The 18857-nt window shown below is 28.5% G+C and overlaps 1 protein-coding gene across 2 annotated transcripts in view; it reads left to right on the top strand.

Annotated features, from left to right (window-relative positions):
* The window catches only part of LOC100866516 (beta-1,4-N-acetylgalactosaminyltransferase bre-4), a 90292-nt gene that overhangs the window by 39828 nt on the left and 31607 nt on the right, over window positions 1-18857 (top strand). The window lies entirely within an intron of this gene.

Consider the following 18857-nt stretch of genomic DNA (forward strand, 5'->3'; position numbering starts at 1 on the left):
AATATATTGAAACATAATTGTACCAAAATTAAACAGATACTAAAAATTATCAATATTGTTTGTCTAAAATAATCTAAAATAACAAATATCGTGAATAAAATAAACAGCAACATATTGAATTGTTTATAACGTTTGATGCATGACAAAATTGAATTAGATAAAAAAATCTATGCGTGAAATTCCAGATAAATATAGAATTAGCAAATCAACAATCTAGCATAGGAAAGAGAAAAAGACGTTCGTGCGAAGAAAATTAAAGAAAATTGTTATCGACGTATGTTTTAGAATTCTGTGTTTCAACAATCTCTAAAAATTACCTCAGAGTGTATTGTCCCCCTAAAAAAAAAAAAAAAAAAAAAAAATTGACATATATTTAACGTGGATACAATATTAACATAATAAAAAAGAAGAGAGAAAAGAAGAGATACGGATTAACAGCGGTATTTAACATTGACATCTAAAAGAAAGTCGCGAGGAATCCGCATTAAACAGAAATGAAACGGAACGAGGTCTTTTCACCAAGATTTCCTTTTCAACCCCGTCATTTTCCAAGCTGAAATGATGCGTCGAAGTTCGCAGGAAAAGGCAGCAAAGGAGGGTGGTGGTTGGCAACGAGGATAAGAGAAAACTGAATCCACGAGAGAAAGAGAGAGAGAGAGAGAGCACGCGGTGCATTTTAATTCGAGGTTCTTGAACCTCCTCTCACTCGCTTCCATCTTCACTCTCGCCCTTCATTTTATATCCCCTTTAGGTTTCCTGCCCTTCGGGAAAAGTTTACAAGATGAGTACCCGGCAAACCCCTCGCGCATTCATCCTCGGCTATTTGTACTTTTCTCCATACACAACGGACCTGTTCTTTCGCCTCTACGCCTCTTTATCCCCGTCCTCGCTTCCGTTTCCCGTTCTCGCGGCTTTTATCTTAATATTTTTGCGACTCTCGCCTAATTCTCTCTTGCTCTCGTATCTGCTCGGCCAACAGTAAGGGCCGTACGGTGTGTGTGTGTATTATACGGTATATTATATGTGTATTATATGTGTATTATACGGTGTGTGTGTGTGTGTGTGTGTGTGTGTGTGTGTGTGTGTGTGTGTGTGTGTGTGTGTGTGTGTGTGTGTGTGTGTGTGTGTGTGTGTGTGTGTGTGTGTGTGTGTGTGTGTGTGTGTGTGTGTGTGTGTGTGTGTGTGTGTGAACAACGAGGATGGACGCGTAGAACAATTTTCCTCAATTTAGGAATCGCGAAAACTTCTTGGCGCCTTTGCTTTCGCGTTTGCATTCGGAGAGAATTTCTTCCTTTCTTCTTTTATCGACGCGTATGAGAACGCGTCTCGGTCGGTAACAACAATTTTCCTTCTTTCCTCGCGTATTCTTTGCACTCGTTTGCGTTCATTTCTGATTCTATTATTCGATTCACACGTTGTACGTCACATCAAAAGTGTTCGAAAGTTTGGAGATCAATCAGTGTTTTCTTCCAGGAAACGAGGAATCTTTTAAAAAATTTAGGAAAGTTTATGATAATGCATTTAATATATTGGAAATGTTATGATGTCATTAGTGCCAATGTTAATTAAGATGGAAATAGAAGAAATACGAAAAGAGATTCATTATCCATTTAATTGGATTAATTAATTTCAAAATATAAATTAACCATTCAAGTAAGTAAAACTAAAAAGAAAATATATCATTATGCATATAATGTAAATATTTTGAATTGTAATTAAATAACACTCAAATTCAATAATTTCAAGTAATTTGTATACTTGTAACATTTCTTCTGATATTTTATATGCAAAATAATAGAAGGTTATGGTAATAATAAAATTTTAAAAATGCAAATTATTTTTTTATATTAAATATAATAAAATATTACAAAATCTATGTTCCCTCAGTTTATGATATCATAATTGAGGATGTGTCATTAGCATTCACTTGAAGGTTACGGATGTCATCAAGGTCGAGTAATTTAAAGTAAAATTCATTTGAAAGCCATAATGGTGTTGGGGTAAAGAGTATTATTCAGGTTATTTCCTGTCGACCTGCTTAAACCGCAAAGATAATTCTCGTAAACTTCTTTTCTTTTTTTTTTTCTCTCTATATATTTATCCTTCAATGTCCATTTTGTATTAATAATAATAGAATTTTTCTGCATATTAATAATTCAAAAACGAAAAATTTTAAATCATTATCATTTTATATGGCTAAGAAAAATAGATAAATATGAAATATTGTATTAATAATTATTAGACTGCAAATATTTGTGCAAATTAAAATCTGTTTCATTCTTGAAACGTTATAATATGATTTTTTGTACTGGACATTTTATATCTTTTTGCATATTGTATGCATAAATTTCTGCAACTCAATAATAAATCGTACAAAAATTTTACTGAGATGTAAGAAAATAATAATTCAAATGAACAATTTTCAATATTATTATAATGCAATATATTGAAATTACTATTGTGTACAACACAAATATTACTTCATATACGTAAATCCAATCTGTTTTATCTTTTAAAATCATTTTCAATGGTCATTGCATTGTTTAAATAAATATTTTTTATAAATATAAATAAATTATTTATATGACCACATATAATAAATTAATAGAATAAAATGTTATTTTCAAATGGTATTTATTTATAAAAATATTTCAATTTTCTGGCATATTTGTTACATTCCCATGCCATTCTAAAAGAGAATTTATATTGCGTTTTTCACTCATCATTCGGATTGGAAGCAATCGATTAATGAATTATTCACGATACTTTGAACAATTTGAAAGTGCTATTCGCGGGACGATCCGATCAAATTTTCAAGCGAGAAGTTTAATACAGGGAAGATCGATTTAGCTGTCTGACGAGATGAAAATTTCTCGATGTATTGCGCAGTAAAAGACGATTCCGTCCGAACTTTTCCGCCAACTCTCTCCCCTTTTCAAACCTCTTTTTCAAATGTTCTTGAAACTACTGAAATAGGGAAGGACAAAAGTTTTCGCGCACTATCTTACAAGGAAATTCACTTAACCCAATTCTAATTTTAATAAAAATTTGTGCGAGCATAATGGGTCATACGTATATTTGGATGTAATATATTTATTGTTTCTCGTAAGAAAATCTCTTTGAGAGAGTGGAAATTAATTTCCAAAGTAATTTCAATCAAGTCTTGTCAAGTTTTAAATTTTAAATTGTATATCTTTTTTCACAACAGAATTTTATTTAATTTGAAATTTTTTTTCTTTATCTTGCACTTAACAATTAAAGAATTGTGTGTTTGAAACTTTTATTGTACTGCACAAAAATTTTAAGTTGTCACATTATTCGCGCAATTTTATTAAAAATAAAAAATTAATTTATAATGAAATTTTGTAGAATGCAATAAAAGGTTGTATCATGTAGCAATTTTTTTTTTTTGTTTTATTATTAAAAAAAGGAAATCGACATTCAATGTTCCAATACATTTTCATTTTTTAAACGTTATTACTTTGTAATAACGTGAGATAGAGTAAAATTTTGAATTGTAAAATGTATTTAATACCGTTCTATTGTAAAAAAAAATTCCCAGATAAAATTATAATATTCGAAACACGAAAAAATGCTGAAACTTTCATTGATTTCATTCCATAAAGAGATTTCTTTTCAAGGAAAGAATTATTCCGTGTGTAACTCATTGCGTTCTATAAAAACTGTAAATTAGATGAATTTCCTTATAAAAGTAATATACGAAAAACTTTTCTTATTTCTCACATACAATCCTTGGCAAAAAATATTCGATCATCCTTTAAAATTTATAGAATTTTATATTTTTCCATGCCTATCATTTGTTTCTGCATCATCAATTTTCAAAATGTATCGTTTAACCTATTTATTATAAGCTCACATGAAAATGGATTTTTTTCAAAATTATTTCTACACATCATCTAGTATACTAATAATTCTTCCAATTTGTCAAGAAAAATTAAGTTTCGTTCGATATTGAAATATATATATATATATTGCCAAGGATTGTATTCTTCTCTTTTCACTTTTTTTTTAGAATTCAAAAAGATCTCGATTATTTGGAACACGTGTATGCAACGCGTGTACAGTTGTTTCGTTCGTGAATTGAACTTATATACACTTTGAAAATGTTCAAGAAGAAACTTTGTACTCAAACTGCCTGCGAAACATTTTACGTTAAAGTGATGTTAATATATTCGTGGAACACTTTCGAAGAATCGAGAAATACAGAAATAGAGAAATTCGTCGGTTAAGATTTTATTATGTTATTATGTTAGAAATTGTAGTTTCCATTGAAAACGACAGTGTAAGAAAAAGACTGTTTTTGCCTTTAAAATTGATCTCAGAAATGTCCAAATCCAGTAACAAATATGTTAAACGCGTTGTACATAAGCTGTAGAAGTAGTAAAACTAGTAGAAAAAATTAATAATTAACGAATAATCAAAAATAGATCGACAGATTTCTAGATTCGAATTCAAAATATTGTGAAATTACGAAGTTTGGAAAAACTTTTTTACAAATTTTCTTAATAAATTTTCGTATAATTTGAAATAATATATATAAACGAGTCTGAACAAATCTTAACAAAAATTCAATTGGATCGTTATTGATTAAATAAATTAATTATTATCAAAGTATATCAATCATTTATACAAAGTATTATTCAAATTTTATATTTCGAAAAATTTGGAATGTTTTATTTTTAAATTTCGAGATTTCCAACGATTTTTATCCCTGTTCCTAGTTAAAAGATCGCAATCGAGGTAAAATTTCACAGAATTTTATTGCTTGAAAGTTTTTTTGCACAGCATGTGGGACATTGGAAAGTTCTGGTTAGTTTGTCTTACGATTAAAGCTTTGCAGCTGTGCGAATTCTAGTATTACATTATCTATCATCTTTGCCATACGGATATTTGCCTGTTGATACAGGAACAGTCGGGAAACTCTCGAGATTCAAATTGTGTGTTGCATTCATATTTTATCCTGCTGCTTAGCTGGTCAATATGGAAACATATTCTGTTATACGTACTTCCGTTCACACGAACTAAGGTAATTCTAGAAGAAATGGACTCTGCTTTGTGAGATGACGGGTGTATAATTTTTGAAATATCCGCTAGATGTCAGAATGTATCGTGTACTTTATCCTTACATCTTTATTTCTTATGTGCAAGAATGCTATGCTTTACGTTGTATTTAAAGTAATACGTGTTTCATCATTTTGAATTTTTAATGAAGTATTCTTGTTTATTAATTTTATATTTGTTAAAAATCAAAATATGTGTAATATGTATGTATAATATTTTCTCACGTTTTTCGGCACGTAAATATCAATTTAAAATATTTTTAACGATTTATAACCTAAAAATTATCAAATATCGTCTTATGTAACTAATTGATAATTAATATATTTATATATCTCTTTTAGAACAAAAGTTAACAAATAAATTATTGATTGTATGCCAATATAAAAGAATTCGTCTCGAAAAAATTATTAATTGTTAATCAAATATCATTATCATCTCAAGGAAATGCAATCCATTTTTCACACGATAAGTTATTTCTCAACATATCGTCGAAATACATTCAATACTATCTCTCTTATACAGAAATTTCGTATCCATTCATTAATACAATAATATTTCAAATATAATATTTCAAATATAATTTCAAGGACAATCTCAGGTAAATACATATTGAAATTACGTATATCGTATTTTTGCAAGAAAGAAGAACAAAAAGACGAAATTTAGCGCATCTTTCTTTCAAACAAAAAGATAAACAGAAATAACAGATATTATTAATATTTGGATCAAATTAAAACGCACGTTCATCTTTCTTATATTTCACATATCGGCTGTCACTGTCAAAATTTATTTTCGCACATTAATATTTTTCGTAGTGACGTCAAATTTATCTCAGGTAAAAAATTTCCCGATAAAAAACAATTTTTTGCAATTCGACGAGCTTTATTGAATGTGAAAATTCCCCGTTGACTCGCGGATAATCGAGTTCCTGTTACGTGCATTGTCGTTATCAGGGGATTCACGTGTATGTACCTATCTAACATCTTCAGACTTGTATATAAGAAGCAGTGGCAGAAGCTTGCGTTGTTCGAGGAAAAGCACGAGAGAGGAGAAGAAGAAGAAGAGAGGAATAAAGACTAGTTGATGCTATGGTCGCCATGACGATGGTTATCGATCTCACAACCCTCTGTATCATGCCTCTCTTTCTTCTTTTTCTTCTTCTTCTTCTTCTTCTCGTTTCTCTACACTTTCATCTTCCTTTTCCTCGATTCTCTTTTCTTCGATTATTTTACCGCATTCTTTCTTCAATATCCAATATATGGATATATATATTCGATCAATTGTCTCTATTATCAATTTTACTTTTTCTTTTTTTTTTTTTAATTACGTTATTAATGAATAATTGAATACCGCGATAATACTTCACGTAGAACTTTGCTGGTGTTCTTCAAAGTTTTCAAGCGAGGAAACTTCCATTTAAGTGACAAACTAGTTACTTAAAAACTTTGATTGACAAAATTGTATAAGTTCAAACTTATTTTATTAGGTTAAGATATATGTGTGCATAGAAGATGTATTTTATATAATAGATGTACGTTTGTATACAATGAATAAAGATTTGCAATGTTTATAATGGAGTTTGAAAAATTCAAATTCAAAAAAAATCATGTTATGCTATTGAAGAAAGAAGGAAGGAATGAAGGATGTTTCAACGCGATAATTTCTAATAAAAATTAGATAAATCAAAATATTCTAAAAATGTTAATAGAGTCAAGTGGTTAAGTTAATCTTCTAAATTGAATACACTCGATAGTGAACACATTTGTGAATTTATGTTCGATATTAATTGAGATCTGATTTTGTCAATAAAACAGATCGAGTTTTATTTTCAGCTTGTAATGATTTTTTTCTTAAGGTTTTAAGGAGTTATTGGTGTCACTTTTAGTTAATGGATCTTTGATACATAATTATTTTAATATAATTAAATTAACTACTAATTAATTCAAAGCCAATTCCAATAGTTATGGCAATAAAGTCTTATTACTTTTCCAAGGATAAGGATATTTTTTTCTGAGTTATTCATATTGATAATTATTTTCTTTATTATTCGTAAAAAAATCTAGAATATCTATCCAAGCCTTTGCCTCATTATAAAATATATTTCAATTCGAAGTTTATAAAATTTATTGCGCTCACTCGTTTATGTTTTTCAATAAATTTTACGATTTATAAATTTACAAATTCAAATTGAAACACTCATTGAATTAATAATTTCATATATGGATTAACACTTTCCTGTAGAAAATACATCACCATTTAAAATTAAAATTGATCTTCATACGATTTTTATCGCGTCCACTTGGAGAAAGAATTAATAACACCAGAATATTCAATTTCCAACCTGAAAGAAAACATTTCTTGCTACGGGATACTGATCAAAATATCAAAATCAAACGAATCGTAATCTACGATTGTTTAATAAAAATCTTGCTTCGAAAAAGTTGAGAAAGAATTGGAAGAAGAATCTGGACGACGTAAACAACTTCTTGTTTTTCGTTAATTTCCTTTTACTTCGTGTAAAGAGAAGAGGAGCACGTGAATTATTCGAATAAAAAAAAACCCTGTCCGGATCGAAAGGAGTAAAAAATTTACAGAAATTCGATTGAAACTCGAAGAGATTTATAGGGCATCGATTCATATTTCCTAGATAGATATTTCGCGAGAACACGAACCTGGAGCAATATCCTTTATTCGCCCATATAAATTCGCTTTTTGCTATTTACGAGTACGGTCTGTTCAAGCCAGGTCGATTCTGATTGGTCGTTTATTTGATATATTCGGCGATCGTTTGTTAAGGTAACGGAGATATTATTTCACTTTGTATGCATCTCTCGATGATTCGTTTCGAAACTATTCACGAGTCACGAAAGTGCAATAACTTAAATTCGCTTAATTCGTTTTAATCTCGAAATTGAATATGATTCAATGACGAGTAGGAGGAACGAAAGATGTCAGTTGATGGTACAACTTGACAGTTTATAATATTTAATATTTTTTTATAAGAATATTAATTAATTTAAATCGTACACCATTTGATTTAATTGAGGGTGGTGAATCAGAGTTAGCTTCTGGTTTTAATATTGAATATATTATTTAAGATTAATTTTATCAATTAAATTTATTTTAATTTATTTATATTTGTTTAATTATTTGGATTCGTATTCGATATGACAAGTTAATTATATGTATGTTGAACTAATGAAATATTAATAGTAGTTATAATTTATTTAATATATTTACTAATATTTAAAAGAAATTATATGTATATGAATAATATGTAATAAATAATCTAATAAAGAAACTTTTTCTACATTATATTTTCATACAAAATGTATACTTGTTCAAGTTCATTAACTTATTATAAAATTATCGCTTAAATTAATTTTTCTCAAATTTTTCTTAACATAAAATGGTATAAAAAAATAAAGAAAACAAGTGAATAATATATTGATTTTAAATGAAAAAAATATAGGTGATAAATTTTACATGTATACTCTACAAATCCAAATGTATAAAAATATTAAATATTACGAAACGTTATTAATTTTTGTTCGATATTATTACTGACACTAATTCTAATACGTGATATTCATTTATATTTCACCATTCTAACTTTCTCATTTTAGATTTTGTATTCGAGTAAACGAAAAAAGTTTAAAAAATTTTCAAAACATAATTACACGAATGGAATGAGAAAACTGTAGAATAAAATTCTTATAACTTTTATAGAGGTCAAAGACAGTCAAAGATCGTATAATCGATAATTTATTCGTTATTATCGAGAAACAAACAAATTTTAATTACATCGATCATTCGAATTTTACCCTATATTTTCGCCACATTTAGAATCGTCTTCCTTTCACAGGGGACCATATTTCGCCTACACTGCGGTTCTTACATGACAACGCGTTTATCGACGCGGGTGGTAAAAGCTGTCGCAATTAAGGGGAAGTTTAATTAAATAGTGGTTAAATATCCTGTTCGCAAGGCCGGGTTTTCCACTCCCTTGCATCACAGTTATGCATGTAGCTATATCAATGATGCACGTGATGCGCTTTAATACAGTTCAACTGCACCGAGGTTGTAGGTTAAAGTAATCGAAGTTTCTCGAATCGGATCATAATTGTCAAGTATCGAGTTCAATTATTCGATCCTTTTGCAATCAACACTTGAACGTACCTCTTTAATGTGTAAGGGTGTTGATATATTCATAGAAGTTCGAAGGATCGATTATAAAGTCAAAATAAACATTTATTTAATTTGATCGATATTTTTATGCTACTTGTACTTTGAATTAATTCATCAAACAGTATTTATTATATAAATGTGTACACGAGTTTCTCGAGCGAATGAAAAAGAAATCAGGCTGCTGATCAATTGATCTGTGAACAGTGTGTGATTACATTCCTCACTCGAGATCATGCGAATATGTATTTAACTTGCAAAACTTGTTACTAGATTATTAATATTAAATTGTGGAAATGTAAAATAAGAACGGGATTATCATAATTCTTAAATTATGATATAATTTCTTATGAAACATACTATAAATTATAATTGCAATTTAAATAAACAACTAAATATCATAATCGCTGATTGATTTTAATGTGCATTCTCTGCATCCTTAATTTTAATTTCAATTTCCATAAATGCATAATGCATTCTTCGGTTTTCTCGTCGCATTGAGGCGTTATCCAACAACTCGTTTTCATTCAAATTCGCAGAAAAAAAGAAGAAAGAGAGAGAGAGAGAGAGAGAGAGAGAGAGAAAGATTAACGCATCATAGATACAAAAGATTGTTCATTGTTCATAATTCTTTCCAAGATTGACATTGTTACATTCGCTTCTATCGATAAAACGAGCCGCTTGTTTGCCTCGATGATAATAAAGATTGCGTTACAAATTTGCATATAGCGTACTGTTTGAAATTGCTCGATTATTTGCGGAAACAAAGACAGATGCAGACAGATCTCCATAATTAGGTAAACCGTCATAAATTCTGGCAATCGTAACACGCCCGGCTTAATTACAAATATACGCTCTTTGACGATATTTGGATTGATAAAATATAACTGGCCAATCCTTTGTATCGTTTAATTATTATTTTCTTTTAATGATGATGGAATTTTTATAATGTCGCAAAATTATGATTGCAAAATTCGTCGTTAATAGTAAAGACACATCGGAGAAAAGCTTTTGGTTTTCATTGATTTCTTTTTTTTTTTTTTTTATTTTTGATATCCGAAGTAGTTGAGAAGGGGTGCTTTGATATATCAAAGTTAAAAAGATGAAACAGAAAGTGAACGAGTCTCGAGATACAATCATTTTAATTATAGGGAAATGAATAACTCGACAAGTCCAACTTCAAGACTGTTCTCTTATAAAAATACGAAATTTTTTAATTTACTAAATTTTTTCGTGATCTTCAAATACGATAAATTATAATGTAATTTGACATAGCTTTTTTTTTTATTATATAACAGAATTCTTTGTCATCAATATAAACGAAAGTATCCACGCTATACAATGGCGCGGGAAAAGCTAGGATTAATTTTAAAAAATTAGTTTTTTGGAAGATTTAAAGTCAATTTTAACGAAGGATCATTTTATGGTCGAATAAGAAAAAATTATTGTAGATGTGATTCTTTTTTTTTTTTTTCGAGACGATACGTTTATTTATATAATATTTATATAATATCATTATTACATAAATTTACATATAATTATTGTTCACGTAACATCAGAACATTTTTCGATACTCACTCGTTAGTGCAGATTTACTTTTTTGTTGTTCACACTTTCTCTGAATGAAGTGGTTGCAGAGAAATATTCCGCTCTCTTTAATTTAAATCGCTCGCATTTCTAGCAACTTTTGAAGTATTCTTAAATCGATAAAAATAATATAATGATACGTTTGTTTTAATATTTTTAAAATGTAGAACGTTACACATTTACAATTTGTAACACTGGAAGAATGCGCAATGAAAATAAAACAAATATGCAATTTCTTCACTTTGTCTTTCATCATCATCATCATCATCATTATTATTATTATTGTTGTTGTTGTTGCGATTGATCATTATTTTTAATACATTACACTCGTAAGGTATTTTATTTAGTAAAAGTTAGAACAACTCGATAAAATGTGATGAAAGATGGTTAAAAGAAGTCTCATTCAAATTCATCTGTGAGAAGGTAAAATATCGACGGATTACTTAAGTAACGAAAATGTAAAAAAAAGATTTCGTAAAAGATATTAAATTATACCATGTATTGTAAATTTTTAAACAAATATGTTTTTCAGACGAACGATCTAATTTTTGTTTATATTTTAACGTTCTTGTTTCGCATATTTTCAACCAACCAACGTTTATAATAATTAAATTAACGAATGCAATTGAAATAAAATATTGATTTAAACTTTACTCGCGAAACAATTATATCGAGTATCGATGAAAATGAAGAAATAGTAACGAAAATAAAGAAAAAACTGAAAGGAAGGGATAATTAAGTTAAAGTTACTAATAATTAATAATCGAGAAATTAATACAGCATTAAACCTTCCTCCTCAATTTTTCCTCTATTTACACTTAAAAAAAAAAAAATAAAATCAATTAAACAATTATATATAATTATTTATATTTTCCAATTAAATTCCATCAAATCAAATTGCATCTCTCTAATCGAGAAAAAGCTTTGAGTCCTCCTCAAAGCCATCTTTCGATCGATCGAAAATTATTTAAAAAAAAAGAACAAAGAAACGATATAATTTCGATTACAATTAACGTGTAAATACAACTACTGTCCAGATGAACGAGCTCTCGTTCCGTCGATTTTCGTGAACCGACTATACATACATATATATATATATAATATAAAACGATGGAAAATAAAGTTCGAAGCATAAAGCGACCGGTGTACTTTACAATCTCTTTGATAGCATTTCCCTTTTGTCTGCCTCCCGATGGAACCGTACGAAATACACGTATACACACGTTGTACGTTTCCGCTTGTTCCTCTGATGCACGTATCTATCGCTTTTGATGCTTGTACGCGCGCACAAATACTGCGCCGATAGAGAGACGTATATCGTGGAAAGAATCGTCTCGAATCTGTATACATACATACCCTTGCAACGTCCTTCGGTTGTTTATATTACTTCGAGTTATCGAAGTTTAGATGAATGTGTTCAATCGTCGGGGAAAATGGGTGACTTTTATTCTCTTTCGGTGAGGATTATTAGCATAACTGTCGTGAACAACGGATATAATTCGTAAACGGGGAAATTGTGATTCTATTTGCGAAGGGAGACGATCGTTATCGGCGACCACGCGTATGTATAATAAACGAGCAAATACGCATCCGATTAATTGGCTCGGAAGAGGAAGTAATTAAGTATCGTTCCACGATACAACGCGGTTAGGTCGAAAGCAATTTTTGCGGCGACGATAGATTAAATTTTATCTTTCAACGAAACTTGATCGTTTGTATGATTAATTTCGAAAATTGTCCTAATTTTAATCCCAATTTTCCAATCTTTTTTAGCTTCCAATTAAGCAATTTTGAAATTTGGATTCCTTTCTAAATTGTTTGATTGAAGAAGTAATTTATGCTTAGACAGAGATTCTTATTTCTCTTTTTTTTTTTTTTGCGAAACTATTTAAACATTGTTTTCTTACGAAATCGAGCAGAGTGGAATATTTTTGAAAGACACTATCGATTGTTGTGCACAGGGAGGAGGATCCACGTTGCAAACTTGATCGTATTTCGCAATCTTCATGTAACAGGAAAACCGATACCGCCTAACATGTCCATAATAAGTCCGTGTTTCATTGTGAAGGGAACAAGACGTATAACATTGGAAGCGAAGTTAACTAATTTCCTTTTCTTAAAAAGATATCTTCTGTTTGGCTAAAGTTTGTTTCGAAAAATTCTTTTTGCTTTTCTTCCTCGAACCTGTCGATAACATTCGACGAGTTTTAATTCATATGTGAGACTTTTTTTCTAATAAATGTAAAAATTACATAATAAATAATTATAGAGAACAATCTTGCACGTTTTTGAAAATGTGGTCAAAGAGCTTGGATAAAAGTTTATGGATCACGTTTAAACATTCATTTTTTAATTTTTGACACACTTCTTCCTCGATGAAGATCGAGTTACGTTCAAAGACAAAATGTTGTTTTTTATTATTGCAATAATTTTGATCACGTGCAAGCAAGATATTTCTGATTCGAAGTAGAGGGAACAGTGAAATAAATGAAAAACAGCAACGAACGTGAACGATTCATCCTTCCTCGATGTTCCATGCATACAGGGTGTCTCTGAAGTTACATTTAAAACTCTTTCAAATGAATCAAGTTTGAAAAATTTTCAAAGATGTAGATTCTTGATTAGCTTCGAATATATCGTTTATGTTTTTGAAAAAAATCGAGATTGCACGTATGATTGGGATATTTTCAAATTCTCGAGAATTAATTTTTAATTGAAAAAAAAATTGTTGTCTGTCTATTTTTTGCTAATCATCTAAGTGTCTAATTAAGAATTAGTAAAATTAACAAATCACGTATTTCTTGAATTTAATTTGTTTGAAAATTGTTATTCTTTTTTTCCACGTAGAATTATTTGCATGCAGAGTTCCTCTTCGTTTCTATTTAGCACAGAGTTCGAAACGCAGATAAAAATGTTACACAGGATAAGAAAATAACGATGATAGTAAAGATGCAAAGTAATTTTATCATTTGTTTCTCTGCTCGCACATTTTATTAAATATCAAGATCAGATTAAAAATTGTTTATGTCTTTCAGTTTAAAAATTTTAAATTGAAAAAAGTTAAAAGCAGAGTTAGAGTTGAAATAAAGAAATAATTAATTCGATTAAAAAGAAATTCCTTTTTTATCTAAAAACCTTGCCACTGCAATTACGTTATCACGCTTTCGCAGCCTCGCAACAACGATTTTTAGCTAAAAAAGGAATTCCTATATTTAACCATTCTCCTTACTTTTTTTGATTTACCACCCCTAATTGCTAAAATTGAACGAATTTCTAATTTAAATTTGATATTAAGCCCGATTTAAACTAAAAAAAAAAAAAATCTCTTTCAAAAAATACATTGAACTATTTATAGAGAGAAAAAAGAAAAAATACAAAATTTGAAGTTTAACGATTCGATATACCTGGGTATTTTATTCTGACTAATCTCATTACTTTCTTGACGCAGTGTGCAAAGGATGAACACGATGATACACTATCGAGAAGTTTTCTTGGGAAGAGTCGACGATGATATCCTCTTTGAGTATTCCACCCACGCAATGCAATCCGTGCACCGACGAGAAAATCGATACGTGGCCACGCGGTGGAAATTATTCGAAGCGGCGGAGAAAATTTCAAATGCATTTTCCAAGAGAATTCCACGCCAATGCGTGCGCTCTGCTTTTTTTTCTTTTCTTTTTTTTTTCTTCTTTTTTTTTTATTTCTATTTTTTAAGAGAAATAACGTCACAGCTTTCCAACCGCAATATCCAAGGTGTTTCAAGGATTCGGCTTTGTTTTAATTTTTCGACCGCTTTCCACCGTGCTCTGAATCTTGATGGCGCGTGTTTTCGGTGTTTTTCATTCTTTATCTCCTTATGCCAGCAATTTCTGATCCGCATCCATATTAAAAATCCTTTAATTTAAAATAATTTCTAATTTCAAGGGGCGTAATATTTTCGATTATGAATATTTCATTGGTTTCTAATTTTATGAAAATATAAAGTTATAAATTTTAATAAAACGGGGAATCGTAGCCAAAATTTTTTTGAAATTATAATGATTGAAAAGAAGAAATAAGAAATGTGTTTCAAATAGAAAGATGAATTCCAAGATTTTATTTTACAAAATAAATTATTTACTAGTGGTTTGTTTTTCAAATTTTTAGATAACAGAATGAATAACAGAGTTCTTTATCTTGTGTATAAAAAAATTCCCGGGAAAAACACAATTTTTATATTTGTCTGATGAAATGAAATAACAGAATATTTAAATATATCGAAACACAAAGAAATAACATATTATATTTTGAATGATTCTGAAATCATTTCGTCTTCCGTCTTTTTCCAATGAAACCGAATAACAAATACTTAAATAACCTAAAAAATAACGTATACGTGTCGTCAAACACACACATTATCGTAGTATTATTGGCATATAAGAAAAATTGAAATGAAAATTTTATATAAAAATAATTAATTGACAACGTATTATTTCGTTTATGTTATATTAAATCCTGTATCTCTGCATTAAACGGCTTCAGTGGGAATGTACAAACGTAACGTATTCAATGATAAGATCTATGTTAATCCGATCGATTTAATCTAATTTGTTTGACACGCGAGCAAAGAGAGAGGCGCGCGAGAATTCGTAGAGACTCGCCGTATTGCGATAACCATTGTAATTGTAGATTTAACGCAGTGAATTGCTGCACGAGTGGCGATGCATCGCGATTCATTCACGCTGTTAGTCACGCTAAACACCGTTCATTCTTTGTTTATGTTGTATTGCTGGCGTATGTGACGATCGGGCCTGAAGGTCTTTGAAACGACGTTATTTCAGATAACGCGCCATTTTGTTCAATATAATCTTGTTCAGGCGTGTGGCCGCTCGTGAACTGGCATTATTCGATTATAATCGGTTGAAACAACGTGTTGTTTATTTTATATATACGAATAATTGGTTATTTGATGATAATTTCGAATAAATATGTTACTCTCACAAATATCCACAGTTAATGGATTTATAAAGGAAAAGTAATATTACGATTTATCTTATTGTTTATTTTGATGATTTTCTTTTTTTTTTTTGTGGTAAATTTGAAATAAAGAAGTAACGAAGTGAATAATTATATTTGAAAATACATTGATACGTACTATTCGAAGTATTTCTTTCTTTCTCACTTTAAACTTTATCGAAAACAATTTTGTGAAAACATAAAAAATTTATATAGTTAAAAGTTATGTTTGTATAAATATTAATAAATCGAAATCGAATTAATTTGACAAACAAGTGAATGTTCTAATTGCCATTTATTACATTATTAAAGAAAATCATTTGTTCACGCACACTCTGCTGTTATCGAGACATTGTAAACCGACAGTAATCGCGAAAGGCTGTTAACCTAACCTAACTTCGGCAAACAGTAGCTACAAGCGTGCGTGGGTTAACTATGTACTCGAATTCAAAGTCAGGGCCAAAGTTTATAGAGAATACAATTCGCAGTGATCGCGTTTGCACGTTTGATTATTCCAATTAAGATTTATCCTGAATCCTGTTCTCTGATCTTTGTGTGCGGACAAATTCGTTTAGCACCAGAGAAATCGCTTAGATTTCTGGGGGAAAATAGATTTTTGAATTTGTATCATGTTATATATTATATAACACGATAATTTTGAGGTTATGATTTATTTGAAATTTACGATAATCAAATTTATATAAATTATTTTACGAAATCTTAAGAAAAAAATAATTTTCTTTGTACATTTTTATGTTTTTTTTTTTAAATTTAACATTACGTTAAAACTATCGTATTAGTATCAAAGTCAAGCCATATGAATCAAGTCGATTGGACTTATACCACTTGTATGATTCATATAGTTGAATTATAACGTGATATTACATAAAAAAAAAAAAAAAAATTCCATCCATTTTCAATATCTAAAAAATAAAAAAGAAAAAATAAAATATAATTATTTTCGACGCATAGTATTTCAATAAAAGAAAAGAAATATATTTTATTTATATCGAATCTGTGTAAATAGTAAATAATTTGCTCGTGATTTAGCGATATTAATTCTCAAACGTTATTACAAATATTTGCTTATTGAAATATTTTTAGTATTATAATTTTCTCTTACGAAGAAATAATTGAGCACTTTTCGAACATTAATATATGAGTGAATGTTTATCGAGAATTTCTGAAATTTTCCACTTCGATCCCCGATTTGCTATCTAATATGTCGTCATATTCATTATTACATGGAATATGTACGTAACATTGACCTTTATCACGCGCGATATTGCAATGATACATACGTGTGAACGCCTTTCAAATTCAAGCTTATCGTTTCCTGTGTATTTTCTACGTATCAATGACTTCCAATTTCTTTTATGTATATCCGATATACATAAATTGATCATTAAAATTCTACGATATATCAAAAAATTTATTATACTTATTTCATCGATTTAATAAAAATATACATTTTTTACTTTCTTATCAAGAAAAAAATATTTTTCTATTTTTAAGCAAAAGTGGCAATAAAATAACTGTTTTTTTTTTATTTTTTTTTTTTTTTACTATTTTTTTTATACTATACAAGATTGTTGATATATTAAATGGAATAGCTTTTAAAGATCGATTCTCGAGATTAGAACAAACACTAAAAATTGATATACAAAAATGTCAGTTGAAGTTTGTTTTTTAAGTTATAAGCAATTTAATTAAAAGAAACGAGATTGAAATAAGAATAAAATGGCGGTGGCATTAAATGAGGACAAAAGTCTATCTTTTCTCATCTCAATATTTTTTATTAGAATTTTTTTTTAAAAAATCTTTTTAAAATTTCATTTATTTATCATATTTTGAAATAAAAGAATAGAGAAATCTTTTATTGTTAATCATTTTAAATGGTTCATGTTAAATGTATATATATTTACAAAAAATATCTAGAATATTTTGCTTTTAATATTTTAATAATATTAAAAAATGTTTTAAATAAAAGTTATATAATTTCGAAAGGGATATATTCTGATATTATTAACTTTTTTATAAATCGTTGCATAAAGACGATTTGACAATTTTAAATGAAATTACATAATTTTTCATACATTAATCATTTTCTAAATTCATGAAAAATCATCAATGTAGAAGATAAATTAATTTAAATTTTGTAATACTTTTTCAGAGATAAGAAACCAATACTCGTCAATTCATATTTTCTCTGTATTTCATTTCATGAAATTTAAATTTTTATCTCTTAAATAAATAATTTTTTTACATATACGTGAATTAATATTCTTTTGTAGAGAATATCGAGTTTCATCGACTAAATGCAAAAAGATATACGATTCCATTTAAAAATTGATATAATTCCTTGCTCTTATTCACGTACAAAAAATTTAATATAATGTCGAAATGTATGCTCAACTTTTTTCAACTTTTATTTTTTAATATCATTAAAAACAATCGAGATATCCCAGATAATTAATTATTTTGTTTAACCTGTGTAAATTAAACCACGACTTTTTCTTTCGATCAAATTTTTCCATTTTATGAAGAAACTTGTTGAATTTTTGTAACATTTGATTAAATTTACTCTTGGAATCGTATTTTTCATCAGATAGGAATTTATCTTCTCGAAATTTTTCAATAAACGTACATTTATTAATTAGATATAACCATGTATGTATAATTTTACGTGCAATAAATGAATTTATTATTTTTAAGTAATATATTTAATAATAAAGGATTTTATTTTATATTAAAAATTTTATCTTCTTTCTATCATGTACTATCTTTTAAGGTATATTACCTACAAAAAGATCTAATTTTAATTGATATAAATCATAGAAATAATTAGTTTTTAATTGTTTTAACTAATCAAAAGAACAAAATACTTTTACGAATGTCATTGCAGAAATTAATATTAAAATAAGTATAGAATTTCTTGTTTGAAAAAATATGAAGATCACAACCTCACGTTTATTATTATACACAATTCTAACTACATAATATATCCA

This window comes from Apis florea, unplaced genomic scaffold, assembly GCF_048593485.1.
Source record: "Apis florea isolate Af1SG1 unplaced genomic scaffold, ASM4859348v1 contig_3517_pilon, whole genome shotgun sequence".
Classification (NCBI taxonomy): domain Eukaryota; kingdom Metazoa; phylum Arthropoda; class Insecta; order Hymenoptera; family Apidae; genus Apis; species Apis florea.